Genomic DNA, 16,224 nt, shown 5'->3' with positions numbered 1-16,224 from the left:
GAGGGGACAGGATTCGCTTCACCTCTGCGCATCTCTGAGAAGCCGGCTCTGGTGGTATTAACAGCAGCCACAGATAAGGCCCCCCTCGCTCCCCGGCGGCCAGCAAGTGCCCAGGGAGCAGGACGGTGCGGGTCCAGCCCCAGCCGTGCTCTCGGTTCAACCGCCGGTGTTTCCTTCGGTGGAAGTGAGGCAAGACCTTTGAAAAGCAGCTTGAAGGAGGAGAGGGGAGCCCCAGACACGGCCCCGTCCCTGCCAGCCGAGTCCTTGGAGCTGAGCGGCACAAGTGAAGGAGAAGTCAGCAGCGGGGTACAGCTGCCAGTGGCAGCAACGCCAGGCACTGATGTAAGCACACGCCTGCCACAAACTGCAGAAAGTCTGGAGGAGACCAGTAAAAACCATGAGCAGCTTAGAAATGTGATCTACAGGACAGGTTTAACAGCATTATTTTATCTGGTCTGGAGAAGAGGCTCAAGGAGGATGTGCTTGGAATGCCCCCGGAGGCAAAGGGTTTTGCAAAGGAGAGCAAACCAGGCCTCTTCCAGGTCCGTGTGCCAGGGCAGGGATGATGTGCTCTGATGGCAGCAGGGAGACTCAAGCCTGGCAGGAAGAATTTTTCTGTTAGAAGCACAGGAACAAGCCATCTCTGGAGATGCTCCAGCCCTTTTCTGTTCCTTTGTTTTTCCCTGCCAGCTGAGGTGAGGGGCTAGCTATAGTCTAGATACACCTGGTCCTGTTCCACAGTGGGGATATGGACTGAGCCATTCCTGAGATCCACGCCAAACCTGCGCTCCTGCAGTTATCTGGTCCTAAAGCTTCCCAAATCCTTTCATGTCAAAGTTTATCAACACAACTGTTTCAGTTTTAAGTGAATAATCCGCTCAGCCCTGCCAAGCCAAGTAGCACGTTTCAGAGAGTTACAGGCTCCTCGTCTGGGAGGTTTTAAGACTGGCAGGTTCGCACGGTCTCTGCATAAGCAGGATGGCAGAGACAGCGCTTTGAGGTGAGGGCACGGCCAGCGATGAGCCCCACAGCCCACCTTACACAATTTAAACATTTCCCTGCAAAATTCAGGTGCAGCCCCAGGTAGCCAGAGCACCCCGCTACTGTCACCTGCCAGGAGCTGAGGAAGGGATCCTGAGGTGGTTGGGAGGTCGCACATGTTTACAGGTGACGGCAAACATGGCAAATCCAGAACAGAGCTAATAAATCCTCCTCTGCGCAAACGGCATGGTTTTCTGGTTTGTCTTCGCAAGCGCCGGGACACCGCCTCTCACAGACAGTATAGATGAGTCTGTTTTGGGGAGGATCACTGCAAATCAGCTGAGCACCTGGATTTCCCATGAGAGTCAACGGCCATCGCAGGCAGTTGGCTCCTCTGGAAATGGACAGCATTTTGCCTTTCCTCTCACAAGGGCAGGAAGTTAACAGGGAAACCAAGAGAGCAGTCCTTACACCCTGCAAAGTCCATTGACAGCCTGATGGACAGGCAGGGGACGCAGAGGACTCCCAGCCCCTGTGTGCCTCCAGCTCCAAGGTGCTGCAGCCATCCCTGCCAGCAGCCCTGCCGCAGGAGGGGAGGGGATGCTGCCCACCTGCCCACCATTTCTGGTGGCACATCAGTTAGTGAGCCAGCCCCCGGGCCAGCATGGCCATAGGCCTGTTGGGCACATCCTGCAGCTTCTTCCAGCTGTGATAGATCTGTTCTAAAAAACACATTTCCTCTTTACAGAACTGTTTAGTGGTTCTGAGTAATTACTCCCTGTGATATTATTTTCCATAGTTTTAAGAGCCAGTGATTTATTTTACTGCTGTCCATCTATTAGATTCTCATCTCCTCAGGAACACAAGCGCTGAGAAAGGAGACGGTGCAGACTCCCTGTGATTATATGTGAAGCATCGGCAATAAAAACTTGCAGCAAGTTTTCATTTTCTGCTTTCTTGAGCTAAGTTTCTGGAGAACTGACATCCATTTGTCAAAAGGCATTATTATGAAGCGACACCTATGAGCGCCGATATCGACTTACTGTCTCCATGAAATTTCTTCTCGTCTCTTTCCAGCAGAGCTGAACACAAAGCTGGCACCGTCCCCAGGGAGCAATTCAAATAAACTTCCAAGATAGTACCAGTGCTCGACACACCTCCTTCCCGGACTGGCAAGACTTCGTGAAACTCGCTGGGAAGAGCTGTGCAAGCATGGCCATGGAGAGCTGCAAGGTGCACTCCCCTCCGGTCTGGAGGGGACATTGCTCCAGGGGCCATCGTATGACGTCTGGGCTGAGTTACCTCTCCAGGGGATGAGCTACTGCTCCCAGGAAACAGCAAAATACCCTCTGCACCACAAAAGCACCCTCTCAATTAATGAACCGAGGTGAAAAAGGGACATAGCATTTCCAGGACCTGCAGCCACACGAGGGAACCACGCAGCAGCGGGCAGGGCTGGCTCACCACACACAGGTGTGCGTTTTCCCCCCTCTTTCTGTTTGGCAAAGCAACCCCGCGCCTTGGCAGAGGAACAGAAAGCCAGGAGAGGGGCAGACCTGAGCTCGCCATCTGCTCCAGGCAGGCCAGGCTGATTCGGGTGTGTAACGCCCTGCGCCTTCTGCCGTGTCCTTCATGCGGGCTGGCTGCCGTCCCCGGCGGGCAGCAGCCAGGAGTCAGCCACCCACGCTCTGAGAGCCTGTATTATGGAAATGGCGCTCTGTGTTTGTATGCAGCGGTCTGCCACACGGGCAGGAAAAGTTTTGGCCATCTTTTTCCCTTGTCATCTCTGTCTGCCATTATCCCTCCTTGCGCTGGAAGAAGGAGGTCAGCCAGACCCACACAATTAGAGGAAACTGTATAAGGCTGACCTCTTACCCTGCCAGGTCCTTTCAAGCGTGGGCAGTCTTTATCAGTAGCAGCATAGAAAACACAGAAGAGATGCGCTTACATCTGGGAGAATGAGATTGTTAAGACATTTTTTTCCTCACTCTCCACAAACTAAGATAGTACCTCTGCCACTTGGGTGAACTTAGGTTATTCCCACTCATATCTGGCAGCCCGTGGTTTCCTCCTTCATCTTGACTTCTGCTATTTTCATTCTGTGATGTCTGTACTTTTGCACTATTGGGAGTGGATTGTGTGTGGCTCACTAACTTTTGGACAGGTCAGCTATCTCAGCCTGAGCACCACTAGATGGATACTAATAAGAGGAAACTAATACATCAAAGACAATTCTCTCTTTCTCTCCTCATATCCCTCTCCTAGGCACGCCGCTTTCTTCTGCTCTTGTTGCTGCTGCCCTTTCTTGTTCTGCGTTTATGCTCTGATTTCTGCAGATGGTGCTGCACCAAGAGGAGGTGAAGATTGACTTTCTAGGTCTGCTGGAACTACCTGAATGAGCCTGTGCAGAGCCTCCCCTTCAAAAGGAACAATGTAAAAGTGACAATGGATGCTACAAACCGCACACAAAATTTAACAAAACAATTAGAGCCATGGCTGTTAGGAGACGAGTGACGGTGCTGTGGGGAACGCACTGGTGCAGTGTGGAAGTGGCTGTTTGAAGAAGAGATCTAAACCCTGGAGCGCACGGGAGCCTCCAGTCCAATTAAGTCATTTGACAGCTGGCCAGGGCTGTAGCTAATACTTGGCCTGGACGGATCTAGATAAGTGTACCGTAAGTGTTTGTCGCTTCCTTGGCAGAAGGTGAGGTGCAGGAGCCCTGGAAGAGCTGAACAAACACCCCTTCATTTTTCACAGCTTTAGGAGACTCCAGAGTGGAAACCTGGGGGGTGGCTGTGGTTGCTGTAATAGTTTTTGAGGACATTGTCCAAACCTAAAATCAATTCCTCCTTATTTGTAAGTGATGGAAGCTGGTACAGGACATGACTGACCGTTATGTCCATAACAACTGCATACTTCCCCTACCCACCAACAGATTGTCTGCAACTGGAGCCAGTGACAGTCAAGAGTCGGTCATGCAGAAGTTTTGGGGACTAGAGTATCTCTGGCTGCACTGATCACAGCTGGAGATGTGCAAGTGTCTCAGCTGCACCAGCGTAGCTGTCTCTGAGGGTCTAATTTGTGCAGCAAAATCTTTGCTACCACTGGCAATCCCTGAAAAGGAATTGCCCCAGCCTGACTGCTGGGCTGGCTCACAACGGCCGCAGTTAGGAAAAAACATCCCTTTACCTGTAAAAGGAGTCCATCGAATTTGGAATCAGCAGGATACAATAAACCTGGATTCCCAAAACACTGCTTCTACAGCATCGGCACTTTGAGGACTTCCAGGGCAAAGAGCAATCATCTCACACGGCAGAAGGACGGCGCTGGATGAGAGCTCCTTCTTCTGCTGCACGGGCAGATTACAGGAGAGCAGGCTCTAAGGCTGAGAAATCTGGTGCTTTGGACCCATGAATTGAAAGCAGTTGGGCCTTGGGAGCTTTGAGGAAGTCTATGGGCACTGGAACTCAGGACGCTCTCCCAAAGCAGTTTGGGTTACCTTCTTTGGAAATACACAAAGCCAAAAATTCCCCACAGGGCAAAGATCTGCCAGGCCACTGAGCATTTGGCATGGCCTGGGGAGCAGAGTGGCAAACCTGCTGATCGCCAGCAGTGCAATCAGTTTGTGGGGTAGTTCAGGACACACAGAACGCTTGTCTAACCCCTTCCTCATCTCATGGCTTTTTTTTTTCCTTCCCCAGTTTAAGCACCAGCCATAGCAGCAGTGGTGTGGCACAAGGAAGAAGGACACACAAACCCCACCCAGCCCCACCCAAAGAGCTCTCCCTGCCTCGGCCACATCATTAACAGGCCTGGGCACAGCAAGCTGTTGCTGGAGGTGCCGTGATCTGCAAAGGAGCCCTGAGACACTGCCGACACCAGAGATCTTCCCAAGCTTGTGATTAGACACAGCGGAGAGAAGCAAACCACAAGTGCATGACAGATGAAGGGCTTCGCAATTTGTCACTGCGGCAATGGTGCGAGTTGGGGTGTGCAGACCAGACTGCCTGGTACCAGCCCCGAGGCAGACACTGTGTGCAACACGTGCTTGAAAGACAAACTTTCAGAAACAGCTTTCAAATCTGTTTTCAAAAACTGTAAGCCCTTATTAAACTAATTCTTTACATTAGTTAAGCATCATTTGTACCGGCCACAAGGTCATGTTGTGGCCACCTCCTGTCACCCACTTCAGCACAATGGCCTGGCCGCCCAGGCCTTTTCTCCGTGCTCTCTGTTCATTTTTGTGTTTCCAAATTACACGTTTCATACAGTATTTCAAAGACTTAAGCACTGGTCACCTCTGACACTGTTTTTTTTTTTTAAATCTCATTCAATATTTGCATGTGGGGTTGTATTTTCCCTGGTGGTTGTACCAAGAAGTTATTGTAGATTTAAATTTTTCCAACACAAATATTCTCCTGAATGTTTTCTGCTAGCTGAAAAGGAGTACATGGGAAAAAAGGCAACAACAAAAAAATAAAAATCCTAAAGACATTGTATCAGGAAGCATGTTCCTGCATGGCAGGGTGCTCCCACCCCACACGTCGAGGAGCTCGCAACCGCCCGCAGCAGATGTCTCAGCCCAGCCATCTTCCTTCAGTCCCGATTAGACACTGCTATTGCACCAAGTGTGAAATTAGGATACCACGGCTCGCTGAAGAAGGTGATGCCCAACTGTGTCAACAGCTCTGGCGGAAACGTTTCCACCTCCAAAATTTTTCTGTGCGCATCAACCCTTCCTGCCCAAAGCAGGGAGGTCAGTGCTGGTTTCCAAACATCTCCGGTGAGAGATGAGGCAGGTAGAGATGCACAACCTGAAATTACTTTGGTGCAGGTGCCAGGGAGACCTGATGAGGCCTGGAGCACGAATGAACAACCACCTCTGATCCCAGCAGTACCTGCAGGAAGCACAACCGGCCTCGGCTGTCACCGTCCCACTGGCCACCACAGTCCCTCCTTGCCAAAACTGGTGAAAACTAACGTGGATCATTTTGCCCCAAAGCAGCATGGCAACACTCATACGTTCCTGTATGCCCCTGGGGCCGCTCTGAGGGAGGGAAGGGACATCGAGGAGCGGGAACATAGTCCCCACTGCAAGGAGACATCACCTGGGATTTGCCCACGTCCTGCTGAGCCACAGCTCACCATTTCCAGCAGTCATTTCTGGAGGAATTTGCTGTCTCAGGCCTGCCCACAGCAAGCCCCCGCATCCTGCTGAGCCCCCGCGGTGGCACAGCCTTCCCGCCGGCCCGCGCTTGGCCACCCCCGCGTCTCCGAGCTCGCCCCGTTTGCTAACATCCCCATTAGCTGGTAATGACTAACATTTAGAAAACATATTTCCTCCCACATGGTTCCAGTGGGGTTTGCAAACTGAGTGACAAGAGCTCAGCACAGGGACTGCTCTGCTCTCTGGGGCGAAGCGCCGCGGCAGCTCCAGGGTGCACCACAGCCCAGGAGAAGCCCAGCACTGCTGCGGGACGGCGGCGATGCCAACGAGGGGCTTGGTACTGGGGACAGACTCCTGCGTGCAGAGCTGCTGCCACCACCGCAGAGGAGGTAGCCCCCAAACCAGGCCAGCATCTCACTGGTGTGAGATGCCACCACCAGGCACTGGTGTCTCCGGGCAGCACCACAACCCGGCATGGTTGGCGCCTGGTGGGCAAAGCCAGCCCAGGGACCACCAGCGCCGTGGGGGGCTTTGCACCTTCGGCACTCGCTGCCCCGCACCTGCCGTGGGGGCCAGGAAAGCCAGCAAGACAACAACCGTGACCAACTTCTGCTACTTTTCTAATTTTCTAAATGTCCGGCCATTAAGCGTTTATTTCAAATTCCTTGCCACAGAGTCATTACGCATTCAGGTGGAGAGGAAAGTGAGCTCTGCAGGAGGCTGACAGTAATTCTGCATTAGTTAAGCATTAGCTGACAGATGTACAAAGCAAAGCCATTACTCCTGTCAGCCGCTCTGCCTCGACTCCTGTCCCCATTGTGGGGCTCCTCCAGCCAACAGCTCCAGAGAGCCACGTAAACGCGGGGACCAAAGTCTGGCAAGAGGGGGGCTCAGCCATAATTAGAGGTGAGTGAAAGGAAGGGGAAGGATTTTGTCTGGAACACAGTTTGGCCAAGTGTTACCGTTGCATTTATTTACTTGAGCGCTTTTCTGCTGAAGCAATGTCGCGGGTACAAACCTTTCTGAACACGCACGGGCCATTTAGAACGGGCACGCTGAAAATAACGACATAGACTTCAGGATGCTAAATATTACACAAATTTGAATGTATTTGAAATCAGCCCATTAGTAATGATACTGTAAAACTGCAAGAACTCCCTAGGAAATATGGCCTCCAAATAGCTTTGCCTAAATCATTTACTACATACTAATCACTAAGTACTATTAATAGGAAAAGAAATACATGAAGAAATCACTGGGTACAGCCAGGATCCAGAATCGTGTAAGAGATCAATGCTGCTTTTCTGCAGAGTCAACTCTAAAAAATGTTAAATATATAGAAAATCAATGCAAATTACAATTCCCTATGATTACTACTGTTATGTGCAAAATCAAAGACACATGGTGTAAATAATTAATTCTTTGTAGTATTTCTGTACCCCTCCGTCACCAGCCCGCCTGAGCCCAGCAGGAGCTGAGCACTGTCCCGTCACCAGACACAGTGATCCTGCGGTTAAGAAACACGCTCAAGGCTATCAGGAAGAAATTTCTAGTGTGGTAGAAAAATCAAGCTGGTATCTCAGGCAAGTCCTTGTCTGACAGGCAGACCAAGTCTCAGATAAGTCCTTCCTATCATGTACTATTTAATGCAAAATTATATCCAGGAACCTAAACAGCATGCTTAAAGTGCTTAAAGACAAAAAAAAAAATCCACGACGGCCCTCTATTCTTGCTGTTTACCAGATGACGTCCCTGTTAAAAGCTTTTGCACAAGCAAGTGCAAAGACACAGGAAGAACAGGACCTGTACTCCCCATTGCCAGTCTACACGAGGTCCCCTGCAAGCACAGAAAATAAGGTTCAAGAAGAACTAAAACTTACCACTCTCTGTGATCCTGATGAGACTCAGAAGGATACTTATTTTCAAACATCCGAACAAGACCTGCTGAAGTTCCAGTGCAATTAATTCCTCCCAGTACCTGTTCTCGCTATTTTTGCCCCCAATCCTTTCACTGCTGTGCAGTTTCAGTCCTGCTCCTCTCTGTGGATGGACAGTGTCAGCAGTGAAGACGTTTCCCTTCAACACACCTCAGAACAGCCTTTGTCTGCTTTTAGTTTTTCTCCAAACGGGCCATACAAGAGGGAAGCGAGGATGATTGGCACAGCATTCTTCTTAAATAAGAGCCCAGATGGATTTTCACTTATTTTCACGACTTCTCCTGTTTCCCAGGGCAGACAGACCCAGGACGTTGGCGCAAGGCACCCTGCTCTGCCCAGGCCAGCACGCCATACACCAGCAGCATGGGGAGGCCTTGCCTTCGTGGGACTGTGGTGCCAGGTCTCGGCCCTTCGCAAGGGGGACGCCAACCTCCTCGGCAGCCCCAGTGCACCCCACGGCCACATCACATCCACGCTCCACCCTGTGGAGAGAGGAGCCAGCATTTTTCCTCCTAAGACTTCTCAGTGCCCTAAGTAAGACATTAAAAGGGATCAGTATCATGATCAAAATTGGCAAGAATAATCGCAGAGCTGTACCAAAGAGCCGCAGCTGGGGCACCTTGCTCGCGCAGAGCCCAGCACCGTGCGGCAGCACTTGCGCTGCAGAGCCTGCGAACGCTAACTTTGTTAGCTTTCCGCATCAAAAAAGCGAAATGGAACTTTTCCCTTCAGAGCCTCCTTTGAGGCTTGCAAGCACGGTGTTTTCACACCAGCTTTGCCACTGCAGGAAGGCAGGAGAGCACCCGGAGTGCAAAGGGGGCTGTGCTAACTCGGGGAATTTTGGAGAAAACCAGCTGTTTAAGTGCTGTTGCTCTCATCAAATCTTTCAGTAGCACATCTAGGAGATTGTTTGCTTGTTTTTAAAACTCAGAGGCAGCTGGCAAAAAGCATTTCCTTTTCTGATGAAAATCCATTTCAGTGCTCAAATGGAAGTTTCCACCTTTTTAACCAGATTTTTCATTTTGTTACATCTCCTCTAATAAACGCTCCAGGTAGGAGGCAGAACAAAGATGGCAGGGAAAACCAACTTTCTGCCACTCTCCTCCCCAGTGCGGCTACGCAAGCTTTCGGTGGCAGCACAGAGATGGAGCACAGATGCAGAGAGAGGAGACGGCCTTCGATTTTCCCCGGATAAACCAATTTTAACGCGAAACTCCGGTTTTAACGGAGAAAGCGAGGGCTGGCGATTTTCCCGCCCTCCCGGTGCCGCCGAGCCTTCCCGCCTTTGCTGCCCACGCGCGGGAGAGGGCTGGCCCCGCCCCCGCCGCGCCGCGCGCTCCCCGGTGCGCCGCTGCCCCCTGGCGGCCAGCGGTGGCAGCGCCGCGCCCCGCGGGGGGTGGGGATTCACCCTGCGAAGGGCAAAGGAAAAAACCTAAACAAATAAAACGGCCAACAACTTTTAAACCGGCCCTCGAGCTTCCGTTCGTCCTAAGGAGCCACAGCCCCCTTCCCGCAAAGCCGGGAAACCGGCACTCGGGCCCCACCGCCGGCAGGGCAGGCAGGGCCTAGAGCTCAGAGAGGCCTCTTTGCAGGTCAACAACATTAAAAAAAAAAAAAAAAAAAGACACAGAGCAGAGTTTGGTGTAGAAAGGGCTGTTTTCCCCTTCCCTCGCCCTCATCGCTGCTCAGGGACTCAAGGCACACGGCCTCACATGGAAGGGAAGGCTCTGCAAGGCAGGGAGAGCTGTGACAGCCCCAAGAGGAGAGGCCGGAGCTGAAACAGTGGTTTCAGCAAGGCCCTGCAAGGGTGGAAGGAAAATACCAACAAAAAGGTTGTTGATTTAATGGGTAGACCCCTGGAACTTGGGGCACATTACACCTGTGTCAGTAAAGGTAAAGATCTTCCCAGTTATTAGATGCCTTTCCTCTGCCGAGGTACCTGGACACTCATATCACATCCCATCGTCTTTTTGTGAGAAAAATCAATCTCTCAAACATAACAGCATGAGGCTCATTTTCACAGCCACAGCTCGTTTCTCTGCTCTCTAACAGGCTCCTAGTGTATCTCCCAATCCCCCCTAAAATATGGGCTCCTAACAGGCAATTTCAGTATTTTTTTCTCTGAAAACAGCACCAGTAAAAGTGTTCTCCCTTCTGCTAATGGAACCCAAAGAAAAATAAGCCACACAAGGACTGTATTTATTTCTTTCACTGCAGCACAGCCCCGAGTCTCCCAGCTGCAGCCCCAAAGCACCACCTCCCATCCGAAACATAACCTGCCTTCTTCGTACGCAGGTGTGCAGCAAGAGCCAGCTCCTGCCATAGGCTGTGTTTGCTGATCCAGCCCACTTAACCAACAGATCCAGGCAGAAACAAAGGCTGTGTTAGTTACTACCGTGCTGCTTCGCTGTTTGAAAGTTTCACCAGGAAAAGGGTTTCTGCCTCTTGGAAGTGCTCGGTCTATGGCGCACAGGCTGTGCTTGGCTTGACCAACCAACTCATCCTGCCCACAGCCTGACTCTTCATCTGACCCTTCCACTCAGTTGTCAGCAGCAGAAATTTCAGCAAGGTTTAACCCAAGAGCCTATGTGCTTAGAGCGAAAGATGAAGAGGATTGAAACCTCACAGCTCCGGCAAGAAATGAGTTATCTCCTGTTGCAATTTCTGTGCAGCTCACAAGAGGCAGCAGACATTTCCAAGGAGAGTTTCTTCTTCCATTTATTCCATTTGTATTATACATCTTGCTTCAACACATCTAATTAGTTGACATAAATTACACAACCTAGTACTCTTCCCTCCAAAAGTCAGAGAAGACCCAAGCAGATGTTACTGAACTGCTCCACAGCTGGTTTGCACCAAACTGCATGGGAAATTGCTGCTCAATAAAGCAAAGCAATACTGCTACTAAATAAAGCAATACAGCAATGCTTCTGTTTCCTTTCCATACCCTAGGAAGCCTCACCAAGCTTTACAGCTGCAGAACAAACAGTTCAGGCGGTAGGAGATGTCTGAGTCAAAGGTGTTTAGTCCACCCTGAGGTCTCTCCGACACCCATGTGCAGTGTGGCACACTCTCCGATTACAAGATTGCATGTTTAAATAAAGACACACTGCTTCCCTAATCGAGTGACTATCTATTTGATAAGGAGCAAGGCATCATTTTATCTACCATTGGATTGTTTTTTTTCTTTGGGTTTGTTTTGTTTTTTTTTTTTTTTTACTATAGGGAGTATAACTAAGGGAGTGCCTTCGGTTACCACCCAACATTTAGCACAGACTGCACACAGCCTCCTCTTTCCCATGATGTTTGTCCCTTAAAAAAAAAAAAGTCAGAAGATTTGGGTTACCCATTGCCAGCATACCAAATTGGATACTCAAAATAAATAAATCCTTACACAAACAGGACCCAGTTACAGACACTTTTTACATGCTTTGCCTAAGGTTACAGGGAAAAGCTGTGACAGGCAAGAAACTCCAGGAAGAGCATCGTGATTTTTGTGATCTCTCAGCTCTCAGGCTTAACACAGCCTTAGAGGATTACAGTCTGTTGCTGACTTTTATCTGCGAGGAGCCTTCCAACTTCTGTAACACCCTCTGCCTCTATTACATAAGGTGGCTTTCATTTTAAAACACCCCAGAGACATTAGGACAAACATCCTGCCCAAATAAGTGAACAATAATCCAAACACAACAGAAGACAACCACAACTAAGGAATACAGCATAATCATTGTACGCATCAGGGATGGGATTGAACTGGAGCACCAGTCCAGCATCTTCTAAGTATTTGATATTGCAGTTTTAGTGTTGTTAATGTAGAACAATACATAAAACCAGCACTGAACACAGCTTACAGACCTTAAAAAAAACTCAAGAGTTCTCAGTTACTGATGCTTGAGTCTAAGATTTACCCAGGAAATCAGGAATTGTAAGTACAGAGGATGCCAGAATTTGGCAGTGAGCATTTCTGAATGATTAGTTCACACAGAAGGGATATTAAGAAGCTGTGAAGACATTAAAGTAGCTTAAGTACTGTCAAGCCAAGACCGCACATAATTTCGTTCCTAACAGACCTGAGAATGGAAATTTTCTTCCCTCTACACATTGCACTTACATCCCCAACAGTGTTACACCCCATTAAACACTATAAAAGGATGATAAGGAAGAAGCAACAAAGAGGAAAATGCCCAGTAAAATATGTACTTTTACAAGCATCATCAGAAAGTTTACAACACACAAATGAGCACAAAAGAAAGGGCGAGGGCTTTAGGCCCACACAATTTATTCAGCCCACAGACCAAGGAAAACCAAGCTGTACATAAACAACGTACTATCACAAGAGGAAGCATCTTCTTGCCTGGTACCTAGGCAGCGCTCTCATCTTTAGCAAAACTCATTAAAACAAAAAAGCAAAATAAAACATATAAAAGTATTTGTCACGTCCAGCCCTAAATATCACAGATAACTACAAAAAAACAGCCTGAGAAAGAATACAGAAATGCTTAGAAGTACTGTATTTAAAAACATTAAAATAGTTAATCATCGTGCTTTCATCATCACTCACTCGGACACTAAAGCAACAGCACACATCACTCAGCAATTAACAAGCCAAACAATATCTGTATTTTTCAAGACACCTGTTGCGAAAACCAACGTTTACTGCCACCGTACCACAGTCAGGTACATAGTCCCCAGCCTCCCTAATCATGCTTTGCATTTGGAGAACACTAGAAATCACCTTCATAAACCAGTAACTTTTCTTTCTCAGTCCCAGGGCTCATGTGAGTGCCGGGCAGCCCTGCCCACCCCTGGCAGGAGGCTCGCCTGCCCATCACTAGCTCCCCAGCTGGTGAAGCAAGAGGATGAAGGAAAACACAGGCAAAGGGAGCAGTGCACTTCCCTCCCTGGTCTGCAGCGGGTAGACAGCAAGCCACACTTGTTTTGCCCATGGAAATAAAAGGCAAAGCAGGGGCACTGTTTCCTCCCCCTTGGCTGCAGCTCCCAGGCTCTCTGCAGCACTTTGATCCACTCAGGCAGGAGAGCGGCCTCAGATGCCTCTGCCTTCCACAATTTGAGGTCACTTCCCAGGTTCCTGGGGAAGGGCTGGCAGCTGCTGCCCACAGCAGCTTGGGGCACCAGGCACAGTGAAGCCAGGGAGCTGGGCAGCCTCCTGCATCCCTTCACTGGCCTCTGCCGCCTCAGGTGCGCGGCACTACAGGAAGTACCAAACTAATAAGTGGCCTCAGCAATCGTAAAAGTTGTTATATGCCCCAAAACACACATTTTAAATGAGGAAGTCACTTTCGCTTGCCTTGGTTACTCAAACTTTGCCAGTCCTCTGCAGAACAACTACAGCTCAGCAGCAATGCTTTCATTTACGCCAGATACAATATTTAATGTCAAAAGCAGGTCAGAGTAGCACTGGTGTTTGTCTGGAAAATACTTTAAATCCAAGTTTTCTGTCAGAAAAGTAAATCCAGCTAAAGATGTAAGAACAGAAGATGAAAAATACAGTGCCTTTAAAATATATCACCACATGAGCCCCGAGGACATCTAAATCAACGCTAGAACTGGCAATATGAAAAGCATTCAATAATTCAAGCACTCTGGGCCATATGTCAGCCTTAACTACAGATGAAAGTTACCTTTCCTTTTCTTACGTGATCACTGGAGCAGGATTCTGGTCAAAATCTCATCTGCTACATCTTCCTTCTTTGTAAGACACGACGTAGGCCTCAAGTGACCGCTGCACAACTAAGCAGCTCAGAAAATAAACAGCAGATTGATCAAAGGATGTGTTGAGAGTGATTAGGTGCCCACAACACAACTCCTACAGGCCTCCGACACTGGCCACGCTTCATATTTATTCCCATCTTCAGGTGTAACATGAAGTTTTGAAGACCAGAAGACAGACAGCTGTTGAAGTTTCAGTCTCCTCCACCCCCATGGTCCCAGTGAGCCAGCTGCTTCACACAGCCCAATGCTCCGTGCACAACGGGTAGCTCCGAGGAGAACAGAAACTACGGAAACTGTAGCAGCAGAACTGCAGAAACAAGCAGTGAAAGCAGCTAAGCCGGAATTCGATCTCTCCTTCACTGTCCGCAGCCAGCGGCCTACCTCTGTATGGGTGCCCTCCTGCGCCCAGGCCGGACGAGGGGCTTGCGCTTCCGCTCAGGAACAGACAGATCAACCAGCTCCCCAGCACCATGCCTCAACTACCAGGACGCTTCTTCCATAGGGGAAGCGGTATCAGCTGTTTTAAAAGGCAACAGGACTTAAATATTTACCTGGTCAAGGTTCAGTTTGCCTTATTTTTCCCTTTACTCACATGTATAGTTCAGCATGCCGCACACCATCACCCTGTTCTTGCATGCTCCCCCGTATGGAGAACATTTGTTAAGGACCATTGGCCTTTTTAACCAGTTTAAAATTGAGCATACCTCACCCAAACATTTCATTCAAGCAGAAACAAGCATTTTCATTTGTAATAAAGTTTAAGACCACTTCTGAGAGTCTGGAAATAGCTGGTCACTAAAAGAAGTACCTAAACTACTCTAAGCTGCCTAGAAGTTTCCTTGGGAAAAGAAATTAAAAGTTCACACTTCATTTAGTTGACAACGTCCTACAAGGCTTGAGTTTGGCTTTGTGTTTCAGGTGGATTTTTTAGGTTGTTGTTTGTTTTGGGTTGGTTGGGCTTTTTTGTTGTATTTAAATGAGCAAAGTTTCAAACGCTTCCTTTGTGCACAAGCATGGTGAGTTTAGAACTTCTGGGTTTTATTTTTCTCTGATTTTACATCAGTAAGGCTATTAACTTAAATACAGCTCTCTAGGTCCCCCCTCTGTAAACATCCACAGAAATGCCCCCCTTGTACCCACATGCAGGTGTAGACTGTTGTTGCCTTGGTGAGCTCCCTTAAATTTCCTTTTCACCTGTGAAGTCAGAGGCTCAAGCTGACTCCAGAAATGGCAACATTAACACCCCTTTTCACTTCTACGCACCTCATTTCTGTTCTTCACAGAGTACAGGTAGGCACCTCTCACAATCCCTGCACCTGCCACAGCAGCGCCCCAACTGCCCACTCCCTGCCTTTGAAAAGAAGGCTTTTACACCTTCTTCAGCAAGCAAAGCTCACCTCAAAACCTCAACCTCAAGTGTTAAAGAAAAAACCCTTAAATAATACAAGTTATTACGTTTAATCCCCTTGGGGGAAGTGGGGAATGATTTTGTGATTAAGGACCTACTGTGGGGCTCAAGAGAATTAGTTCAATTCCAGGCTCTGAAACAAGCTTCCAGGTTCCCCGGGGAAAGCCTGTGCAATCTCCTATCTCACATAGACATCTGCAGGGTAATTTATAAGCGCATGCAGCCCTCAGACATCGAGGTATCAACAGCCAAATGAATGCACAGGTAGGAGTTAGGTGGGCTGCCGTCATTTTGAGGATTAGCTAGCTATCCAAACAGGGCACTGCCATTAGACTATCACTTACCACAGAAGTCATACTTATGATTTTAAAAACAGATATTAAAAGGAGTCTTGCAAAATACTATGTTATATTACTACTTACCCTTGAGCTGACAGCTTGTTCCTAATGGTTTTAGCTAATGCATTAAGTGAATGAAGAAAGCTGCGAGATAAAAATAAGTTGGCAGGTCTTGCAGAAAGACACCACTTAGTTCTCAAGTAGAGGACTATTTTCCACGGTTTGCACTGCAGGGAAACCTTCCTCAATTAAGGTCTATAGTTGGTATTGTTTCTTGTCTAAGTTAAATTTATGAATCAATTTAATTCACAGAATTAACAAATTCATTAATGAAAATTCACCTGACAAAATGCGTTATGATAGAGCAAATCAAGCAAGCACTATCAGAAAAACATAATACTGTGTAACCTTCTAGACAGCAAAATGCTGTACTACACAATCCACAGTGAAAGCATTAAAAAGCCTGTCTTGTAAAAAGAACAAGGCTTAATTACTCTGGTAATTAAGCTGATAAGCACACATATTAGTCACTTCTTCACTATTTACTATCAGCAGAACTTTCCTCCTAGAGTTATGAAAAGCAGCTATCATACACCCATACCAGAAATATACAAAATAAAGACTACTTCCCACTTTTAAAGACATTGCAATCATTTAAAA

Source organism: Chlamydotis macqueenii, chromosome 13, assembly GCF_036417535.1.
Source record: "Chlamydotis macqueenii isolate bChlMac1 chromosome 13, bChlMac1.mat, whole genome shotgun sequence".
NCBI classification, from domain to species: Eukaryota; Metazoa; Chordata; class Aves; order Otidiformes; family Otididae; genus Chlamydotis; species Chlamydotis macqueenii.
Note: the sequence above shows the minus strand (reverse complement) of the source record.